This window comes from Lactuca serriola, chromosome 4 (genome assembly GCF_051521515.1).
Source record: "Lactuca serriola cultivar US96UC23 chromosome 4, Lser_US96UC23_V15, whole genome shotgun sequence".
Classification (NCBI taxonomy): domain Eukaryota; kingdom Viridiplantae; phylum Streptophyta; class Magnoliopsida; order Asterales; family Asteraceae; genus Lactuca; species Lactuca serriola.
In genome coordinates this window covers 48,960,555-48,982,876 of record NC_136411.1, presented here as the reverse complement: position 1 = coordinate 48,982,876, position 22,322 = coordinate 48,960,555, and the positions used below count along the sequence as shown (strand labels likewise).

Here is a 22,322-nt window from a genome sequence, read left to right as displayed (position 1 = left end):
TATGTATATGCAAATGAAATTCATATATGATTATAACAAAATGATGTATTCATTTATGAATATAAAAATAAAAAATAAATATCTTTAGTATGCACTTATGATTAATATACCAATATGATGTATTCATTTATGATTAACAACTTACTAATCCTTTAAAATAATTTGGTTATAGAATGCTTATATATCTTCAACATTGTCTGATGAAATAAAATATGAGAAATTCAAGGAGAACTTTCATGATAGCACTAATAGGTACAAAAAAAATCTTGAACGTAAAGGATATTGACATGATATGTTAATTTAACTTGTTTTTAATATATATTTTATAAACAAAATACTAACCATTACATACATAAAAAAAACATGTATTCTTTCCAATTGTTAGAAGTACTCACAGTTTTGTGATTGTCTTCAACTTAAAGAAACCATCAATTGAAATTCTTGACAATATGAGAGAGAACCAACCAGAAGGACTACACTTCCAGTATGAGAGAGAACGTTAGGAACTTCGGAATGGCGATCGTGCCAGTGATAATCTTGCCATAGAAGTACACTATGTTCTAAGTATTAAAAAGCTCTACCCTACCGAGAGCTTAGGACCATCCGAGATTCTTTACGAAGATTGGTCCAACCCTCGTCAGACCACTACTACTTTCGGAAATTCCACAAGTTTCACCACAGATCAATCCACTTCTTAGACATTGATAAGTGTTGCCCGACGTCACTCTTTGTATCCCACTCATCTTGATAGAAACCACTGGGAACCCTAACTTTGTAGACGAACCTGTAGGAATCGCTAACGGCAGGAGACGGAATCTGCATCCCGTAAGTGAAGTTTTGTTAGAACGCCAAGCAAAGGCCAGAGTTCACTTGGGAGTGCAAGGACCAGCCTAATAGGAAGTACCCTCATCTCATTACTCGACCATTCATACCTACTTCTTTGCCTAAACCTGAATTTCGGGACGAAATTCCCTCTAACGGGGGGATGATGTGACAACCCAAAAATTTCCGTTAGTTTTAACGTCGAAATTAATTACGTCAAAAATTAGCCAAATTTATCCCGAAAATATTTTTGACCAGATTTAAACCCGTTGGAATATTTTAATTAATATTCGTCAAGAGAAAATAAAAACACGTAAATTATCTTTCCATTTATTTGGAAAAAGTTTATTTTATTTACGGCCATTTAACCGGGTAAAATTTTAAACCTCGTTAAACATAAGTATCGGGTAGTGGTATACCGGGTACAACACCCAAGTCCTATATAAGGGTGGGTGGACTCTCCTTAGAAGCCTTTTCCCAACTTAGACTATCTCTCTCTCTCTACTTTCTCTCTCTACAAACGGGTTTTGGTCAAAAATCGCCCCTCCGAGCCTCAAATCGGTAAGTAAACCTTCCTAGCTTATTATCTAACTTATCTAGTTTGCAAATTCGTGACTTAATCATCCAAAAACCCCCCAAGAACATGAGTTTACGGTCTTGGGAGCCTCCCAAAACCGTAAACCCCTTTGAATAGGGTTTTAATGCTCAAAAACCCTTCCCAAACACTTCTCATGCTTATCAATGGCTTAGAGGCTTACCCGAAAGGACTTAGAACACCAAAATCAGACCGAATGGGGAGTAAACATGATTTTACGGTCTAATGATGTTCTTAGACCGTAAACCCATCTTCATGGACCATAAACACTTGTTTAAGTGTTAAACTACCCCTCAAACAACTCCAAGGGCTTCCATGAACTTCCTAGCGTGCATAGAACCTTATTTTCCTTCATTATATTCACCAAAGCATACAAATATGTGTCACAATTGAGTTTATGGCCCAAGAAGGTTCTTGGACCATAAACACCCATTCTTAGACCATAAACGACCTGGTCGAATTGGGAGAAGTCGTAGGTATTATTGCAGGTCAATCTATTGGGGAACCGGGCACTCAATTAACATTAAGAACTTTTCATACCGGCGGAGTATTTACAGGGGGTACTGCAGAACATGTGCGAGCCCCTTCTAATGGAAAAATAAAATTCAACGAGGATTTGGTTCATCCAACACGTACACGTCATGGACATCCTGCTTTTCTATGTTCTAAAGACTTGTATGTAACTATTGAGAGTGAAGATATTATACACAATGTGTGTATTCCGCCCCAAAAGTTTTCTTTTAGTTCAAAACGATAAATATGTAGAATCAGAACAAGTGATTGCTGAGATTCGCGCGAGAACCTCCACTTTGAATTTGAAAGAGAAGGTTCGAAAACATATTTATTCTGTCTAACTGTATAAAGGCAGGCGCAGATCTATGAATAGGAAATGTTGTACTAGTATCTACAGGACCTAAATTATCAACAGGCTCGCCAAGCACGTTGAAAATTCGTCCGAGAGTCGCTCCACCGACCGGAACACTTAGTGGAGCTCCTGTATCAATTACGTCCATCCCTCTCGTTAGACCATCTGTAGCACTCATAGCTACGACCCTAACTCGATTGTTTCCTAATAATTGTTGTACCTCACAAGTCAGATTAATTGGTTGACCAGCAGTATCTCGACCCTTAACTACCAGAGCGTTATAAATATTAGGCATTTTGCCTAGCGGAAAGGCTACATCTAGTACCGGACCAATGATTTGGGCGATACGCCCCAGTGTCTTTTTGTCAAGCGTGGTAACCCCAGAACCAGAAGTAGTAGGATTCATTCTCATATTCATAATATAACAATAAAGTAAAAAATCTCGAAATTTTTTGCGAACAGGATCGCATTCAAAATAAATGTCCGATGTCAAGTTGATCGGTTAATTCAAAAGAAAGGAGAGTTAGCACACGATTTTGTTAGTACCATCCAACCGAATCCAATTTAATTGTTTACTTATTCAATTTCAATGAGTTAATTTTCAAGTTCAACCAACCCATTTTCAAAATAAAAAGTAGATGAATAAGAATCTTGAGAAAATCTTTCATTTGTCTATCATTATAGACAATCCCATCTATATTATCTATGGAATTCGAACCTGAACTCTATTTACAATTCAGTATTTCTATATAATTGGCTCTTCTTATTTCTATTCATTTAGGTATATTCTGTTGTTCTCTTTTTTACCTTCTCATAGAAAAATTCCACATATTTTCACATCTAGGATTTACATATACAACATCACTTACAACATATATCACTGTCAAGAGGGAATTTCTTAGTATTTGGGTGATTTTTAGTTATTTCAATTCAAAAAATAAATAAATAAGAATTGGGTTGCGCCATATATATGAAAGAGTATACAATAATGATGTATTCGCCGAATCAGAGCACCGGAAAGAAGCGCTGCTCCAGGGAAACACGGGTGACGGAGCCGCAAACCAAACGGAAAGGGCGAAGGAGACGGCGAGGAAGAAGGATCGCTGGTTAGTCGAGTGAAGGACCCGCCCGGGGTTTCCTTGGCTCGCACCGTCGTAATGTAACTGTGCACAGTTATTTCTATCTGGGTTCTGTCATTCTGGGTTGTCGACTCACTCTATGATGCAGGTTGAATTGTTCCAGAACCGCTTCCACGGAATTTTAGGGATTTTGGTCTGCTGTATCAATGCACCAGTACGGACTCCCTCTATGGATTGGTTTGTCTTAAAATATCGCATAGTTTTGAGACCACCAGATTTGAGCTGTGATCATTTTTTGTTTTTCTTTAAGTAACCAATTGAGTTTTGGTGTCCTACCCGTTTGAACCCAATCTCTTTCAATCCATGCTATTAGATCCGAAATTCCATGGACGAAATTGGACATTAAAAAACACAAATGCGTGTGTCTTTCCTCTGCCCGCTTGCATGCACATTGGGCACCTGAAAAGTCCATTCCCATACGTGTCAATCTGTCGCCGATGAGCACTTTCCGGTTTCTCCACTGCCAGTCAAAAGTCAAAATAGACGTAGGCCTCTTCCATCTATCTCTGTCGATTTAGAGTGGGATTGCTCTGAAGAAAGATAGGGTCTCCCCTTTTTCTTATGCAATTGATAGTTAGTTTTCCGGTAATGCCCCATCTAAGAGCCTATTCGTCGTAAGCCCTTATAGAGTCATAACCTAATCTAATCCATAATCAGGCTTAAGACATGCAACCAACCTCTTCTTAGATTCAGAAAGGGGCAGCCAAAGCAGGGACTTATAAACTAGCATCAGATTCTGGACATATTCCTGCTACTATTAGATCCTTTACTCGTAAATAAACTATGGCAGTTCCTTTAGCAGCTCGAAGCAGATGACTTTTGCAGCAAGTGGGAAACTGATCTTCTGAGTAGAACACCATGTTGTCCCTATGAGCGTGAGCAAAGGATGCCAGCGAAGGTCGGGGCGGTATAAAGGATAGGCTAGTCCAGCTAGATTCTCTCAAGCTAAAAGGGTAGTTTACCCGCATTGGCATTTGTAACAAAAAGAAAGACTTTGAAACCAGTTAAGACTTCAATGATTTATTTCTATACACAAAAAAGTAGGTGATAAATAAAAAGAAATACTTACAGTATGAACTGTAAGAAAGGTTTAAACTATTGATTTATCCCGCCTAAAGAAAGAAATTATAACACGAGGAAGAAAGCCTACGGACAGCCTAATCTTCATCTCTAGAGGTTTGGAAGGAGATGTCTATGCAGTGACTGGAGTTCAAGAACATGTTTTTAAGGTAGTAAACTCCCCAAGAACATCTTCTTAGACCGTAAACACCTTTCCAAGGTGTTTAAGTGCCCTAAACACCTTCCTATGCTCCTAAAAGTGACTAGAACCTTACATGCATGAGTTAGAACCACCAAACAACAAAAGAAATGGACCAACATGAGTTTAATACCGTAAAATCATGTGTTTACGGTCATAAACTCCTCAAGGAGTATCCATAGGCCGTAAACTCCTTTAATGGTCCATTTTGAAGCCTTAAACCCTTCATAAGCCCTAGAATTGAACCTAGCCTAATACCACAAGTGTTATAAGACCTTAATGCATCAAAGAAAACACCATCCATGAGTTTACGGCCATAAACTCATGGGGATAAGGTCTTAGGACCGTAAACTATATAAAGAGTTTACTCTTGAAGAGTAAACTCCCTATTTAGGCCATACACACCCTTAGATGTTACCCGGGACACTCCTAGCACTTGATCAAATTGTTTTCCGCATTTTAGGATGCATATACGTGTTTAATTAGTATTATATTTACTAATTGTATGTAAACATATGTCATCATATGTTAATAGGTCACTAAGTGTGTTCAAGTATTTACTTGACACCAAGCACCCAACCGGCACCTTCGTTTGATCCACTTACAACAGGTGAGTTCATACCCCTGAATTAACCTTTTAAATGTTTTTACATGCTTTTATGGGGGGGGGAATACAAGTTAAAACATGCCATTTATCATATCAATCACATGTGATTGATAACCCGCATGCACAAGGTTTTATTACACTGTCAACTGTTTTACCAAGTATGATACTGTAAATGTTTTTCCAAAACGTCTTTACTTGTTCAAAGCTTTTCTCAAATTGTCTCTCGCGCTGTATGTTTTACTTCAGATTCAGTTACAACAGTATTTTAATCAAAGGATTTCTTTAATTATAATGTTTTATCAAAGTTCATTTAAAACTTGTTTATGAAAGGTTTTCAAAGGATTTCTAAAGGTTTTCAAACTTATTTTATAAAAGAATACCAAGTCATGATTTTCTTAAGTATAAAGGTTTTTCAAAGTTTTCATCAAAGTTTTCTTCCATGTTTTTATACACCTACTTTGTTAGATACTACTGCTTCGTTATACTTCTAATTAGTTAATGCTCCTACTTAGTTAAATGCTACTACTTTGTTAACGCTTCTACTTCGTGATATGCTACTACTTTGTTAACGCTTCTACTTCCTGATACGCTTCTACTTCATGATACGCTTCTACTTATTAACTCTTCTACTTCGTGATACGCGTTTACTTGTTAACGCTTCTACTTCGTGAAACACTTCTACTTCGATAAACACTTCAACTCCGTTAAATGCTTCTACTTAGTTAAATGTATGCTTGTACTTGTATAGTTATATAAATAATGTTTAAAGGACTTAGGAAGGCTAGTTCGCCCTATTTCCTTTTCCTCGTTGGGATGTGGTCTGGTGGGATCGGATATCCGTCCGAAGGTCGTTTGATCATTAATTATATATTATGTATACATGTATAGACATATAGGTTTACGTCGGTCAGTTTATTTTTGAGTGTCTATCATTAGCCCAGTATTTACATCAGAACTCACTATACGAGATGCATCTTCAAGACACGGCCTTCTCTGTTGTCAAGTTGGTAACCAGAGTCTCATGTAGGGAGAGCGGGCATTGTGTGTATAAATCTATACGGGATTGACACCCCCGCACCCTGACTACTAGCTACAGTTCACGGCCTACCAAGCCAAGGGTGACAAATGTCACATTCTTTCCGACGCTTGCAGGGCGTCAAGTTCTCTAGTGTCTATCAGTATGGTTACGGGTATCTTGGGGTTACCTTATAATTCATGGCCTTAAGGTAACGGGAATTAACACTGTATTCACTTTTTTTAGACCTTGCTAGACGTATCATTCATTTGATACTGTCTGGGGTCTGTATTTACTGTTTTAGACCTTGCTAGACGTACCATTCATTTGATACTGTCTGGGTTCTGTATTCACTGTTTTTAGACCTTGCTAGATGTACCATTCATTTGATACTGTCTGGGGTCTGTATTCACTGTTTTTAGACCTTGCTAGACGTACCATTCATTTGATACTGTCTGGGGTCTGTGTTTCCTTTTGTTAGACTGAGCCAGGCGTGTCATTCATTCGATACTTTCTTGGAGTCTATGATTTCTTTGCCTTAGTCAGCAGTATCTTCTGCTGAGGCATATGTTATTTTCCCTTGTATTTTACTAGTGATATTCTTCTACTTCCTTTAAATCAAATACCGTATTTTGGTAATGATAGTTTTTCGAGGAAAATTACTCTTTAAAACACAACTCGGTCGGGTCTTGGTAGAAGACTGCTTTTGTTTAGAAAATATAGGATTTTCTGGAAAACACTCTAATACACCGTTGATTTTAAACTACTACTTGTATAAAGTTATTTGAATAAAATGACACTAAATACTTATGAAATCACCAACATTTATAAAAATGCTGATACTCATTTTCAAATAACTTGTATTCTCAGGTCAGCAATAGACAGGTACATCCCAGGAGCTTTTGGTGAAGACAGTTTAGTACCAAGCTGCACCTATATTATTACTTGTATTACTTTGATGTTTCTATGTAATGTAAACCATGTAAAACTATTACTATTAATGCAATGGTTGTTGTACTTTGATTACTATACTGCATATGTTGTGATACTTGACATGACGTCATCCACCCCAGGACGTTTCTGCCGTTCCGGTTTTGGGGTGTGACACATTCAAAACAACTTATTTCTTATTTTATCGAAAAATATTATTGGACATAAAAAAAGTAGATTATATGAATGTTATACAAAAACTTATAATATATATATATATATATATATATATATATATATATATATATATATATATATATATATATTGGATATTATAAAAGTAAAAGCAAAGTTTATAAGGTATGGACTATATTAGATAGCATCAAAATATAAGTTGATGGATTTTTATGTTTTTTGATAATACAGTTAATGCCCAAAACATGACTAAAAACATAAATTTCAACATATTTCTATTTTTTCCCATAATTATTTTAACAACTTAAATGCATTCTTGCGCAAAGCGCGAGGTTACGCCTAGTATCTTATAAAAGAAGCATTTTTCCTTGATTTTATTCATTTAAAAGCCCTAATTTAATTTCTTTGATTCTTATGCATTTGAACCCCCTAATTTATTTAATACCACTCAAAAGACTTTTTAATAATGATTATTAATTGGCTCTTTAATATAAAAATAACAAGAACAGCGTCAAATATAACAAGACCAAGTATAAATACGGTGAATAATAGGAACATCTTTGTCATATTTTGCAAGGATTAAAAACCTTTAAAGAAGGAAAAAAGACTTTTATGTGTGTATTGCTTTTCATATAAATTTCAATAATTTTTTTTGTTTTTACCAATTGTTCAGTGTGTGGTTGCTTCTGGTATGTCACATGTTATATTCAAGGCAGAAACTTTTGCATAAAGGTGCACCTAATTCCATTCACTACAGGCATTAAATTAATATTTGACTCATGCATCCACAAATAAATCTTGCTGATCATTTTAAATTCTTTGAATAAATTCGATTTTCATCATCACTCCTTTAACAATGGAAATTATCTATACCTTCACTATTTGACACTTCCATATGTATCCATGCATGTAAGAGTTTTTATTTTTCTTAAGATTTTTTTGTTAAAACCATTTTGATATTTAAGAATATTAAAAGAATGGAAAACTGTGAAATATTCATCGTTGGCATCACAAGGTGGATTTATTGAACCCTATAAGATATTGGAAAATTTGAACTCATGTTAACAAATGTATTGCTACATATAAATTATTTTACATGTCAATTGGTCTTAGTTTCCATTAAAATCATGATTTTCTATTTGATCCTATAAAATATCACATGTGAACTAAATGCAGGTCATGCATATTTTAATGTTGTACTGGTACAACCGATACCAATGAATTGTCATCCTTCTTTTCAAATCATGAGAAGGTAATCATTTTAGCTTTCATTTTTTTGTGTATATACATTTAGTCTCAACCAAGCATTTTTGTGGCATAATAGAAATTAGATGTTGGTATCCCGACTATGCCTATGTGGTTTTAGTTTGCCGATGTTGGAATATGAAAATTAATATGATGCATCGATATGCATTTAACAAATAATAAGTACATCACATTATTTACTTAGTCGATATTAATGGATATAAATGTCAGTTTGTGCATTTGCAGTTGCGTAATCTAGATTGAAGCAAAGTAGTATATATGTGTGTGGTGATAAACAAACATAGGTTTCATAGTATTTGTTGGATGTTTTGGCTTTCATTAATATATTTCTAAAAATGAAAACGTTGTATTTTGAATAACATATAATATTAGGGTAAAATATGAAAGATGTTAATAAATATATTAATTATAATATTTATTTGTCAAAATTTTAAGTATACGCTGCGCAACGCGCGACTATTCTTCTAGTCATACATACTTATAAAGCTAGAATTTTTTCTTGAACCTCATGCATTTGAAACCCCCATAAAAATTTGCAAACACCTCATGCATTTGAAACCTCCTATTTTAATAAATACCGCTCAAAAGTCTCTTAATAATGATTAACAGTTCAAAGGTTTTATAACTTATATAATATATTTAATAAACAATTAATTGATACTCTACTATAAAAATGTCAATCTTTTTGAGTATACACACAAATACAAATCACATACAAAATTCACAAAGAAAACAAGTTTAAAGTTTTTGTGTTGGTTTGAGGGCTTTGAACAATTTTTCAAGCCATGTTATTATGTTGAAGTTTTTAATTTGTAAGTTTGTTATATACTAATTCTTTTTTGTATTTTCTTGATTTAAGTATTCTTTTAAGAATATCATTATATGTTGTGGTTGAAAGTTTAATATAAATTAGATTAGATTCATATTATCAATCATATGTTATGGAATGTGATATATATAATATTTAATTAACTATTGTATACAAGTTTGTCTGTTCATGTTGCTTCAAAACAATAATTAATTAAAATTCATGGATATGTCATATTATCCATATTATCCATGTAAGCAATTGTTAAAATGCAAATTGTCTATCTTATCACTTTATATTTTAGTATATGTTTAACATTTTAATTATAATAATAAGTGTTTTATTAAAAGTTTCTTTCACTTATTAATAATAACAAGTGGTTTTAAAATTAATAAGCAATAGTTATAAATAATAAAATCAAATTATATGGATATGTCATATTATCCTTGCAAGACTCTTTTGAAATGCAAATTGTCTATCTTATCACTTTATTATTTAGTGTATGTTTCACATTTTAATAATAATATTAAGTATTTCTTAAAAGTCTTTTTTAACTTATGATTAATAATAAGTGGTTTTAAAATTAATGAATAACAATTTTAAATGATAATAACATCAAATTATAAATTACATTTAGCTATCAATAAATTGTATTTTAAATGAACATCATTATTGAAATTAGAAAATGATCGGATAAGTAAAAATATAATTAGTCAATAATAATAATTGTTAAAAATAATACTAAATAGATAATTATATTTAATTCTATTAATGAGGAATGTGGGTTGATGTCGATGAATATTATTGTTCAAAATAATAGAGATTATATATATATATATATATATATATATATATATATATATATATATATATATATATATATATATATATATATATATATTCGTGTAAAAATATTATCTCAAAGTTAGTGTCAATAACATAACCATTTTAAACATATATTTTTCAATATTTTAACAATATATTTTTAATCTTCGCTGCACAACAAGCGGGAATTCGTCTAGTATACCTATAAAAGAGACATTTTTACTTGCACCACATACATTTGAAACCTTCATGACTTTTCAATTTCTTTCTAATAATTATTATAAATTGGTTAATAATGTTAATTAATGCAAAAACTACATTCGAATCATAAATTAACTAACCTACAATATTAAAATATCATATTTTACTTTTATTTATAAAATTATGATTTTAACTTTTTCACATATTATTGTTAACTTATTAGTTTAGATATGTTTTCGTTTGTGAGCAATTGTCATTTTAAAGTCGCAACTTATGTATAATTTATGATTTTATGCAAAATGGCTAAATTATTATTTTAAATATAACGTTAAATGGTTAACTTAAATCAAAATTTCAGTTAAACTTGAAAAAAATCGAGAGACTACTTTATAAATAGTTAAAAGTTATAAATTATAGTGTTAACATAAATTGTAATCCTAAAGTAACAAAAAAAATCCATGAAAGTATTTTTATAATCATTAAAAATTTTCAAATAAGTAGCTTAATAATAACTTACTATAAGAATATTTAAAGTACTATTATATAAAAAAAATTATAATGTTATCTTTAAAAACAAAAACAATGTTTGTTGTTTTAAATAATTACAATCAAAGAAACTAAAAAAATTCATCAAATAAAATTAAAAAAAAAAAAGCTAAATTTTGAAACCAAATGAAAATAATTAAGAGTTTCCAAATAAGTTATTTTAAATAACTTACAACAACAACAGTTAAAAGTAACATTATATACAAAAATTATATTGTTACCTTTAAAAACAAAATAACAATGTTTGATGTTTTAAATAATTACAATGATAGAAATTAAAATCTTAAGCCAATAAACTTTTTACAATTAATTAATCATAATAACAACTATAAATATCATTAAACCATATATTATATTTAATGTTATCGAGTAACACGCAGGTAGAGACCATTGAGACAATTGAGATTATAGAATTTTAAAAGATGTCTATAGTGTCATATACTTCAAAACAAAAAAATGTTTATACTAACTTATTATAAGATTTGTTATATAAAACGTCATTGATATATTTAAAAACCATATATTTGTATATATTTCACATATATTTTTGTATTATGTGCAATGAGCAAGTATTTGCCTAGTTTTATACTATAAAGAAGGCTATTTAAACTCATGTGGTAAAGATAAATTGTTATCTCAATTATGTTGATTTGGAACCTATGTCATTTCACATTCCTTATGTCATTTCTGTAACATCCCAAAATTTATGACCAAAAATTTCATTTTAAATTAACACAAGTATAAAACCATTTGTCTGAAAACCTCAAAGTAATAATACATATCAAAACCAATGTATCCATAGTCAAAACATGTCATGAAAAAATAATATCATAGTATAAACCCCATAGATCTCATGTGCAGAAATCTTGGTGTGATGTGCTGCAGTCATGCCGGCTCATCTCCCTTCGAAGAGGAAGTACCTGAAACCAAAACTGAAGACCGTAAGCACAAAGATTAGTAAGTTCCCCCATCATACCACATATCATACAATAAACATATTTGGGTGCCCGACCTACCCTGCTGAGCATATCTGGGTGCTAAACCTACCCTTGTCAGGCATACCGGGGTGCCCGACCTACCCCTGTCAAGCATATATGGGTGCTCGACCTACCATGATAGACATATCTGGGTGCCCGACCTACCCTCCAGTTTATTTCAACCGGCTACGGGGACTATTTCATCCCCTACCACTACCACATACTAAAATAGCATAACATACTGTCAGGCATACTTGGGTGCCCGACCTACCCTATGGTTTATCTCAACCGGATTCAGGGACTAGTCCCCTTCCTACCACTATCACAAAATATCATAGCATACTAGCACATATATCATAATAGATAGTGGTATACCAGACAACTATCATGAAGACAATTATCTCTACTATAATCAACTACTAGTGGGCCGAACCCCAGCTACGAAATTGACCCCTCTCAGACTCCTACACATAATCATTTCCTTTAATTATCCTTCCGTACTCATAACCCATTACGGGCCAACTTTACTCGTTAAAAGTCTTTCTTAATGGGTTTAGCTCAAACCCAAGTTCTTTAAGACTTAGATCTTGGTCCAAAAGCCATAATACTCCAAACCAAAGCATGAAAACTGAGATCTAGGCCCTAGACACCATATGAACATGTATAGTCTCAGACTTTCCCTCCATGCATGGGCTTTTGGGGCTTAAAAAACCAAAATGACACCGTAAAGCTTGCATGGGGCTTCCATGGCCATAAAGTTTGCACCTTTACGCCATGAAACCCCTTCTAGACCCCAGGTCTGAAAGGTAAATGACTTGGGACGTCCCTTTCCCAAGGACTAAGCTACTTGGACCAAAAACTCATCAAAAGTGGAGATGAAGAGATCTAAGAACACAATGGACAAGTTAGGAGCTTTTTACCTCTATTGAACCGAAAATGGAGTTTACCTTCTGGATCTACTCTCCTCCTTCAGGTCCTTGCTCTGTCTTCAAGGATCATCTTCTTCAACTTCACAAAGTCCACACAAAAATGACATAAAAACACTCAAAAGTGGATTAGGGTTTCGTGTTTAGGGTTTGGGGTGATGGAGGCTGCAAATAAGGCCATCCTTTGGAGGTTAAGGTGTTTAGATAGGGTGCAAAACCCTGAAAATTAGGGTTTCACTCTAGCATCGTCGAGTAGGCTTCAAATCCCACGTTCAAATTCCATTCCTACTCGACGAGTTTGGGGCCTCCAACTCGTCGATTCCCTTTGCAAAAATGAATAATTTGATTTAAAATACATACCAGGAACCGGGTGTTACAATTTCACATTCCCTAAGTTAAGGACAATTATTAGGATCAATTATTTTAATAAACATACAAAACTTAAATACAATACAAAGATAAAGAAGTGATAGGTCAACAAGGTTAAAAGGTTTTGAAGTGTTTATTTCAAAAAGAAAGAGTTAAATTTTGAAGTATATCAGAAGAACTCATTGCGGGTATCATAATAAAGGTTTTGAAAGACGAAAATCTATATGATGTTATTTTCTTCTTTTCGGTTTATATCCATATATTATCCTTCTACTTTCTTTACATTTCAAGAAAAAATTTATAGGTGTATATTTGAAGCTAAGCGAAAAAATGATCACGTTTCAGTTTAATTGTTATAATTTTTTAAAATGTATGCTCTTAGTTTGAATTATGTTATATGATTGTTTGATTGAGTTTCATCATTAAGTATGCAACTAATATAATTACGTAAGTAGAATTATATTATTAATGAATAGATTAATAGAATATATATATATATATATATATATATATATATATATATATATATATATATCATTATATACTTATAAAGGAAGCATTTTTCCTTAAACCATATTCATTTGAAACTCCCATCTATATTTCCTTTCACCACATTCATTTGAAACTCTCATGACTTTTCAATTTCTTTTTAATAATATTTATAATTTGGTTAATTAGGTTAAATAAATATCAAACCTAAAATGTAATCATATATAAACTAAATTTCAATATTAAAATAATATCTTTACATCTACTAATAAAGTTATGTTTTTTAACTTATAACATATTATACTTAATTTATTAGTTTTAACATATTGTTGGATGTAAACCATTATCATTTTAAAGATACAATTTTGGAACAATTTTTATAAAATACTTCAATTATTAATTTAAATATAACATTACAGGGCCAACTTAAATAGAAATTTAAGTTTAACTTAGACAACCCAAAGAATATTTTGTAAATAGTTAAAAGTGATAAATTGTAGTTTCTTTCTAATAATGATTATAAGTTGGTTAATAAGGTTAAATAAATATCAAACTTAAAGTGTAATCATAAATGAGCTAAATTTCAATTTTAAAATGATATCTTTAATTTTACTTAGAAGGTTATGTCTTTAACTTTTAACATATTATACTTAATTTATTACATTTAATATGTTGTTATATGTAAACCACTATCAGTTTAAAGCTACAACTTTTGAACAGTTTGGACAAAATACTTAAATTGTTAAATTAAATATTACATTACAATGTCAGCTTAAATATAAATTTCAGTTCCACTTAAAAAACTAAAAAATATTTTGTAAATAGTTAAAAATGATAAATTATAGTGATAAATGCAAAAACTCAATTGTAATATCAATTTAACTAAAATATTTCCTAATCATATTTTAATAATCGTTAAAAGTTTTCAAATAAATAACTTAAAATAACTTACAATAACAATAGTTAACAATAACTCTATATAAATGATTATATTGTTACCTTTAAAATCAAAAAATAATGTTTGATGTTTTAAATAATTATAATGATAGAAATCAAAATATTAAGAAAATAAATTTTAAAGAATTAGTTAACAATAACAACAACTATAAATAATATTTAACCTTAAATTATATTTAATTTTATTCATGTGTAACTTGCGGGTAGAAGTCATTCAAATGATTGAGATTATAAAGTTATAATAGATGTGTATATTATCATATAATTCAAAATAATCAATATATTATATAAATTTAGTATACGAATTATTATATCAAAATTAACAACACCGTTATTATTATATCTAATATATATATATATATATATATATATATATATATATATATATATATATATATTTGTAAAGACTTCAACTATATAAGTGTTTCTGCACATTACAATGTCAACTTAAATATAAATTTCAGTTCTACTAAAAAAACCAAAGAATATTTTGTAAATAGTTAAAAGTGATAAATTATAGTGATAAATGCAAAAAAAAAACTAAATTGTAATCTCAATTTAACTAAAATATTTTCGAAATGTATATTTATAATCGTTAAAAGTTTCCAAATAAGTAATTTAAAATAACTTACAATAACAATAGTTAAAAATAATTCTATATAAATGTTTATATTGTTACATTTAAAATCAAAAAATAATGTTTGATGTTTTAAATAATTATAATGATAAAAATTAAAACATTAAGCAAATAAATTTAAAAAAAGTTAATTATCAATAACAACTATAAACCACATTAAACCGAATATTATATTTAATTTTATTCATATGTAACTCGCGGGTAGAAGTCATTCAAATGATTGAGATTATGAAGTTATAATAGATGTATATATTATCATATAATTCAAAATAATTAATATATAATATCAATTTAGTATAAAAAATATTATATCAAATTTAACAACAACGTTATTGTTATATTTAAAAAGAAAACTTATATTTGTATAGACTTCAACTATATATGTGTTTCTGCGCAACGCGCGGACATTCGCCTAGTATATATATATATATATATATATATATATATATATATATATATATATATATATATATATATATATGAATTTAAAATATGACAACACGAGAGGATGTCTAATCTATATATCTATTATAATAAATGTCAATTTTATTGCAATATATTCTTTTGAAACTCCCAGTACGATTCAAAAGTCTTTTTAACTATAACTCATCAGTCACAACTCAAAAAAAATTGTAACTTATGTGTATATATGATTATTTATGTGTACTTATGATTTACACTTTAATATAATTAATCACTAAAAGTGAAGATTTTTGTTAACTTATAGTTAGCAAGTGATAATTATCATGTTTAATTGGTTAATATAAAGATATAAATATTTAAAATTTATAGATGAGACTGCTAGAGTTTGATGCATAAGATGAAAAGAACAAAAAAAATTTAAACACTCAAAACTCTACATTATGGCGCAGTATTCATATTGAATGAGGTATGTGAAATATACAGATTTATATAAACGGGCTATACAAATTTTGTTTATATTGTTGGAAGTTAATATGAAACAAAATTTATGGTTATTTTGTTGTATTCTACCACATAGAATCCACTATATTGTATTTTTCCTACACCAAAGGAGATTCACTAAAAAATGATCCACGATAATATATATATATATATATATATATATATATATATATATATATATATATATATATATGTGTGTGTGTGTGTGTTTTATTTTCACTATAATACATCATAGATATTATTAGATGTATTGTTGATGTTGATTATATTATCATGTTGAGTATGAGATTATGTTTTTATATTCTAGTTTTGTGGTGAAAATGTTATTATTGTCAGATATATACATTGTGACGAGCATGTTATAATTAGCTTCATATTAAAATTATATTTTAAATTTATAGTTTCATGTATAATATACAATTGTCAATCACATTATTTTACTCATGCACAACACACGTTTCATATATAATATACAACTGTCAATCATATTATTTTACTCATGAACAATGCACGAGTACTCGCTTATTCCATACACTACAAATAAAAAGACATTTAGTGTCATAAAAAATGCCACTAAAGACACTTTCAACAGTGGCACAAAAAAAAGTATCACTAGAAACGCTCCCACTAAAAACCTTTAGTGACACTTTTTGGTTGTGTCGCTGTAGCCATGTAGGGTTTTAGTAACACTTTCTTTTATGCCACTACAACACTGTTGGGTTTTAGTGACATTTTTTATGCCACGGATACTAAAATAAATATTATTTTAATGCTTTAAGTGACACATTTTTCACCACAAAGCAAATACATTCCAAAATTAGCTCTCGTTTTTTTAATATAAACATAATATAAAACAATAAAAAGACAATTAACATAATAAATGGAGAACCTATTATCATTACTTAAATTCAAATTTAACTTGTTTAACAACAATATTGTCTATATTTAAAATAAAAAGTCTTCAAAAAAAGATTGTTTCTCTTTGTTTATGTAACCTCTTCCTTCTCTCCACTCCTAAAAGAAAATTGAACCTATTATCTCTATTATTTGAAGTCATCTCACAAACATCATCTAGAAACAAATAAATTTAAAAGAAAAAGATAAATGATTAACATTTTGTTTGTTTTCATATTGATTGTTATTCATTTCTAATTTATTGATTATAAATAAATTTTGAGATAGAGATCACCTACACAACTCGGATGCATCAGGACTGACATTTAGTTCACTGCCACAACATAGACCAATAAAAGTAAGAAATAATATAAAAATGTCGATAACAATTTGAAATAATACAAAAATATGATACACTTGTAACACCAAAATGAGTGAGAATGTATGTACATACAAGGCCCAAATATTTGTATGCTGTAAATTAGCATATAATTATATTTTATAAACATTACTCGACCCCATTCTTATTATTATAGCTGAAAGCCAGATATAATGATATTAAGCTCCTGGAACTATGTACAATAAAGTGAATTGGTATTTTGTACTATTACTTTCGTGTAGGCATTTCATCAAACACTTGTGGAGCAACAACATAACATGTCACCTAACACAATAACTTAACTGTATAACCTCAAATATGAAATATTAAAAGATTCCTCATCGAAAAGCATATATATTTATCAAATCAAATATCGGACTATAACCACTTTATGAGAGAGTTTTGAGATATAAAAAATAAGAAACTTACTTCAAGTTGTAAAGCGCCAATAGTCACCTGAAGTGAAAAAAAAATGTTGAATTGTTAAAGAGAAACAAATTGAAGGGATCAGTTAGAAAATGAAAGTAAAAGAAAAAACCAGAGGTAAATTCTTTTCAATTTCTTATTTTTACCCATTTCTAGAAGAAGCTTTCAAGGATTCGAGAAGTTAATAATGGCAACTTCAGCAGCGGCACCTGAGAAGCCAAGTTAGCAGCAATTGCTTTAATTTTCTGAATGTAATCCCTCAATGTAGCTTTTGAAATTCTACATGAACCAAAATAAAATCGTGATCCTATCAAGTAGCGTGCTTATGATGGATTTAAGTTTTGAAATTCAACCTAGTTTTGGATTTAAAATAACGGAGAAACATGTAACAGAGTCAAGATATGAATTTGCAAAACTTGCCGAAAACAACAAGAATTAATAGATGGATTACCAAATGTCCGATGAAGCGATGGTCTGCTTTTCTTTTACGTTTGGAAATTGAAAAAAAAAATCAACAACTAAATCAAAATCAAAATCACAATTGGAATCATACCTATTCTCGTGATGGTATGGTGTGCGACATTGTGTTTGGATGGTCCAGTGTCGATGATGGTGGGGCTGTGGACTATGAGAGGCATCAATTTGAAAACTGAGGATTAGGTTATGGAATACAGAACAAATGATAAGAAATCTAAAGAAACTAGAGATTAGGGTATATGATCGATCCCAATCTTTTTCCGTTTAATTTTTTTAACCTTGGTGATGAGCGAAATGCTTTTTATTTTGGGGGGAAAAAGAAGCGGTGATATGAAATTTGAATTTTCCGTGTATATATATATATATATATATATATATATATATATATATATATATATATATATATATATATATATATATATATATATATATATATATATATATATATATATATATATATATATATGCGCCACTAAAAACATGATATATGCCACTGAATGTAATTTTGTTTGTAGTGATATTAGTTTTATTTACATTTAACAAACATTTTTATATTTTTTTTATAAAAAATGTCTATAAAATCCTAAAGAAGTACTAATTATATAACTTTATCTATGTTATATAGATAAATATTTAATTAAAAATAATAATCATATAAACTTATCTATATTAAAAATAAAAGTAAAAGAAAAACAATATTGTACACCGTTAAAAAGCTTTATGAAAACATCCCTAGGTTGTAAAAAAATAGTTAAGGAATTTGATTCAGATGATCCGGTTTTTTAAAAGGTTTCAGGTAGACGAATAAAACGACAAAAAGTTAAAAATAGTCTTAAGTTATAAAACAACTTTGTAAAAAAATATTCCTAAGTTGTAAAAAAATTACGGATTTAGATTGTCCAGCTTTTTAAAAGTCGGTGTTATATAAACCAACAAAATAAAAAACAAAACGTTAAAAATTTAAGAAAAACGAACAAACAAAATGTCAACAAAAAATAAATAAAAATAACATTAAAAATATATTCGAATAAAACATCAAAAAAATAAAAAAGATTTTTAAATAAGGAAAATAAATAAATAATATGATTTTACATAATAAGATAATTGATTTAAAAAATAAAAATAATTTATATAAAATCTATGTTAATTTTATAAAATTTAGAAAGAAAATATAAAATATGTTAGTTATTAGATGGTTGATGTAATGAAGTGACAACTTAGGTTTTTCTTAAGATTTAATAGCACATGTGTTTTCAACTACTTTGCAAAACCATATGTATAGTGTTTGAAAGTCATTTTGGCTAAGAACATTAGTCGTGGTCAGTTAGATCTAACATTATTTTGATGTCATCTTACCTGTCATATCATCAATGATGTTATAACACTAAATGGGGAAATTATCACTATATTGCATCTTGTTATAACACCAATTTTTTTTCCATTTTATAATTTTTTTTTCGAGTTTCTTTTTTTTTTTAAATTTAAACAAACATTTTTTAAATATAACATAATAAATAAAACATAGTGTTTAAAAATTATAAATAATATATTACAAAAACAATTTTTAATGATTAAAAATAACATAGAAATTAAATTACATATAACATCCAAATTAAAAAAAAAAAATAAGAGTAAATTACTAAAATCGTCTCTATGGTTTGGTCAAAATTTCATGTTTGGTCCATAACTTTTTATTTTGCACTCGGATCGTCCCTGTGGTTTAATTTTGTTGCGTTTTTGACCAAACGTGCAATTTTGACCAAATCATAGGGACGATTTCAGTAATTTACTCAAAAAAAAACTCTATCATGAAGAAAATATCGTCATCTGAATCATCGGACGAGTCGAAAGTGTCCATATTTTTTTTTTTGAAGATAATTGAAATTATGTAGAGAGAAGAAGAGAAATTGTGTGAAATTTTTTGTAAAATGGTAGGTATTTATAGGGTAAATGATTTTTTTAAATAGTTAAGTTTTTTATATAAAAGAACTGTTGCCAAACGGTTAGTCAACGAAATGTTTGAAAATGGTGTCGTTTCTTCCGGTTGTGACGCCAACGAGTTTCACCCTCAACTAGAGGTGGCAATTGTGTCGTGTCGTGTCGGGTTCATGTCGTGTCGAAACACTAAACGGGTTGAAAGTGTTTGACCCTAACCCGACCCATTTAATTACCGTGTCGTGTCGTGTCAACCCGTTTATTTCGTGTCGAGTTCGTGTCGGGTTTCGGGTTAGGGCTATACCTTGAAATATGTCGTGTCATGTGTGGTTCAAAGATTGAGCATATTGAAATAGTAGAAGTTTGGTAGGCGGAAATGAAAAACTAATTGTTTTGAAGCATATATAATAGATGAAGTCAAAGCAAGTTTAGATGACAAAACTAAAAGAGTGGGAGTTGGGGAGGCGGATGACAAGGTCATAAGGAGGTGATAGTGGTGAAAGAGATTGGGTAGTTTGGGAGAGAATGAAAAAACTGAAATGAAATCTTGATCTAGACGGCTAAGTCATTTCAACATTACAAAACAATTCAATTTGAAGGTTTTCTTTTACTTGTGCTTTTGGTTTTGTATCTTTCTAGTTTATTTAAATAATTCAATAAACTTGCATATAAATAAACGAGTCATTTTCGAGTCATATTCGAGTTGAAATTCTCAACCCTAACCTTACCCATTTAATTTTCGTGTCGTGTCGTGTCAACCCGTTTATTTAAACGGGTTGAAATATCTTACCCAAACCCGTTTATTTCGTGTCGGTTCGTGTCGGCTTTCGTGTCGTGTCAATTTTTGCCACCTCTAGGCCCTCAACAAGCAAAAACGAGAAGGGGGGGGGGGGGGTTCCCCGTCACGACACTGTTAATGCTTGTCAGGTCCGCACAACGAGCACGAGAAGTGCCCATATTGTCTGGTCTAAGTTTTTGGAACAAATTAATAAGTGGGACGATCCTTTGTTATATTAGTTTTATTTACGTCTAACATTCATTTTTACAATTATTTTATATATAATGTTTATAAATGCCTAAAATAATAATAATTATAACTTTTTCTGTTTTATATAGGTAAGTATTTAAATTAAAAATAATAATTATATAACCTTATCTTTATTATAAACAAAAGTAAAAAGGAAAATAAGATTGTACATCGTAAAAAAACTTTATAAAAACATTCATATGTTGTAAAAACTAGTTATAGAGTTCGATTCAGATGATCAAGGTTTTTAAAAGTTTTGGGATTGATGAACAAAACGTCAAAAAGTTACAAATAGTCTTAAGTTATAAAAAACCATTCCTAAATTGCAAAAAACAAGGTTACGGATTCGGATGATCCAGGTTTTTAAAAGCTGGTTATATATAAACGAACAAAATGCCAACAAAATAACAAATAAAACGTTAAAAAAAGTAAAATAAACGAACAAAATGTCAACGAAAAATAAATAAGAAACAACATTGAAAATATATTTGAATAAACTGTCAAAATAATAAAAAGATTTCTAAATTAGAAAATAAACATAAATAAATTAATAATGTGATTTTAAATAATAAGATAATTAATTTAAAAAATAAAAATAATTTATATAAAATCTATATTTATTTTATAAAATTTAAAAGGAAAATATAATATACGGTAGTGATTAGATGGTTGATGGAATGATCCAAAACTTACAAACTCAACATATGAGGCATGTTTAGGACCCACTTCTGCCATTTCAAATTTGGAACCTTTTCCTTAAACTTAGTCCAATTGTACGAGAGTAATTGAAAATTTCTAGTCATCTTCAATGGATTATGTTTTATCCGTTTAAA

General features: G+C 29.8%; 1 long non-coding RNA gene across 2 annotated transcripts; it reads right to left on the bottom strand.

Moving 5' to 3' along the window:
• Positions 1–17,219: 17,219 nt before the first annotated feature.
• LOC145100108 (uncharacterized) lies at positions 17,220–18,831 on the bottom strand. Of its 2 annotated transcripts, none has more exons than XR_013704825.1 (4): positions 18,604–18,831; positions 18,197–18,329; positions 18,054–18,080; positions 17,220–17,579 (listed from the first exon to the last, which is right to left on the bottom strand). It is a non-coding gene; the product is annotated as an uncharacterized LOC145100108 (long non-coding RNA). The 2 variants fall into 2 exon arrangements; XR_013704824.1 differs by having other exon boundaries at positions 18,197–18,259; positions 18,604–18,830.
• Positions 18,832–22,322: the final 3,491 nt, after the last annotated feature.